The sequence below is a fragment of the Pteropus vampyrus genome, unplaced genomic scaffold (assembly GCF_000151845.1).
Source record: "Pteropus vampyrus isolate Shadow unplaced genomic scaffold, Pvam_2.0 Scaffold480, whole genome shotgun sequence".
Lineage (NCBI taxonomy): Eukaryota > Metazoa > Chordata > Mammalia > Chiroptera > Pteropodidae > Pteropus > Pteropus vampyrus.
In genome coordinates this window covers 72261-74537 of record NW_011889261.1, presented here as the reverse complement: position 1 = coordinate 74537, position 2277 = coordinate 72261, and the positions used below count along the sequence as shown (strand labels likewise).

Sequence of the window (2277 nt, the reverse complement as noted above, 5' to 3'; positions counted from 1 at the left end):
CCTTAAATCTCACCTCTCAGAGGCAAGTGCACTTACGGGAGCCGACTCTGGCTTGGGTTTCAGTTCGCTTGTCCACGCCTTAGAGCCTCGTTTAGTCGCTTTGACAACAGGATTGCCTCTTTTCCATGGGTCTGATTACATCATGAGGTTCTGCCGAGAATAAGAATAACATAATCATGACGTAAATACTCATTGATCTTCAAGCTCCGAAATCGGCAGATGAACAGAACGCAGAGGACCTCATGGTAGTTACAGAACAGAAAGCCGACATTTTAAACCCCCAGCCCACAGGCGACAGACCAGCCACCAGCAGTTGGAACGCAGAGGGCAGAGAGTGCCTCATCTTACAGGGCAGAATCGGGAAAAACTGTCTTGAGGTTGAGATAGCGAGGGATGCGCGATCTTTTTAAAATGTAAACTTAAGTCTATTATTTAAAATCGCATACGCGAAGAATACAGAAAAGGAAAACTGGGAGGAAGCGTGCAGTTGCTGCAAACGAGTTATATCCACCCTTCCTCCTCTACAGTGAGAGAAGTCAGTAAACACAACTGAAAGTGGAAAATCCAAAAAAAAGGCAAAAAAGCAGTGCGAGAGAGTGACAGTTTGGAAATAACCACCAGAGGAACTAGAAACAGAAATGACTAAGCGGGGCACGGGGAGGGAGGGGGAAGAGACCGTCCCCCTCGTCCTTCTATATTGCTCTGTCGCCCTAGGATTGATTACTCTACGCACACATTACTTTAGTTAATTAGTGAGTGAAGATCGTGCGGACTAAGTAAACAGAACCTCTGGGCTAGGGGTGTCCACCGCAAGGCTCGGAGGGGAGGTGCTTTGAACAGGCCAGTCTTGTAAGGAACGCGTGAACTCTGGGGCACTGCCCACAGGTGCGCCCCCTCTCGCATGCTGCAGACCGGAGATGCTGGCCGGCACTGCAGGAGAACAAGGCGTTAAGGGTTTCAGCTGGCCAGAGCCACAGAGGAAGGGACCATTTAAAGCGTGATGGGCGGGGTGTGGGCCATGTGACTTATTGGTCAAAACTGTAGGCTCTGGAACAACGGGCCTTACCTGGACTGTCACTTCCCAGCCATGTGACCTCAGGCAAGTGATGGCAACAATTACTCCCATTCTTTAGGGTTTCGTGTGACTCCAAGGAGCTCATTTGCGTTAAGGTGAATGTCAGCTGTTATTCCAGAGAAGCAGATTCCAGCCTCAGGGAGTGCCTGAGGTCAATGGCGAATGTTCTGGAGGTCCGCTAGGTGACATCTCTCCCTCACTTCTGGAGGGACAACCTGACCCTCGCCTGGGGAAACAGAACGCCAGTTTGGGGAACGACTAACTAAGTGATGCCGATCCCGTTAAGAAAAGCGAACATTTATTGAGCTGCTTGCCCCGTGCCAGGAACTGTGCAAAACACACGCCATCTTCGTCCACCTTCGCCACCACCAGGTGAGACGGACTTTTTTATCTGTTTTTTTTTTTTAATTGTGGTAAAACATACACAATAAAATTTTCCACCTTAACCATCTTTAAGCGTATACAGTCCAACGTCCACCGCTCCGTGCATCTGCAAACCTGAAGCTCCAGCAGCAAACAAGGGATCTGCTGCTTGCATTTCGCGGAGGAGGAAACTCGGCATTTACGCCGAACTGTGTGAAAATCTGCTCTTCGGCCACGTGTTCACCTACGAACAAACGGCGGTTTGGAAACAGTCCATTTACGAGGTCGGCAGCCCAAGCCAGGCCCCAGACGAGCCAGGTCGCAAGGCCGACTGCGAAGGCCCGATGAGGTCCCTGCTCAGGGGACAGGGGTGAGAGGGGCCCGGGGCGATGCACTGAGCCACCCGGAGCAGACGGGCCCCTGGCAACACAGGGAACTGACTCGGACTTTTTCGTGTCGTCAGAAAGGGGCAGAAGAATCATCCTCGGTTGTCCTCGGGCAGAGCTACAGGGGTGAATCCAGGTTGGGAGACCTGACGCGGATTCGATTTGGGGGTTCGCCTTTTTCAAAGAACAGAAATGTACAAACGCAGTATCTTCCATTTCTCCTCTTCAGACTCATCTCTTCACGTGACTTTTTAGATCCTTGAGCCCAGGGGTCCCCTTCTTGGCCTCGCGGGTGGACTTCCGGGGGCATGAGATGCATCGGGGGGCAGAGAGCCGACGGGGGCAGAGGCGGCCCACCCGTCGGAGTCACGGGGAGCGTGCACGCGTCGCTCTGAGGCAGAGACAGGAGCAAAGTCGCCGCATCCCGTGGCCCCTGTCCTCCTACGGCTGGGG

General features: G+C 52.7%; 1 protein-coding gene across 3 annotated transcripts in view; it reads right to left on the bottom strand.

Moving 5' to 3' along the window:
- The window catches only part of RXRG (retinoid X receptor gamma), a 128171-nt gene that overhangs the window by 54549 nt on the left and 71345 nt on the right, over positions 1-2277 (bottom strand). For 2 of the 3 annotated variants that reach the window (XM_011382502.2, XM_023524592.1), the window contains one exon: positions 37-150. The gene's annotated coding sequence lies outside the window, so the exon portion shown is untranslated. Of the gene's footprint in view, positions 1-36; positions 151-1066; positions 1210-2277 lie in introns of all 3 variants that reach the window. The other variant, XM_023524593.1, reaches the window with a different exon arrangement.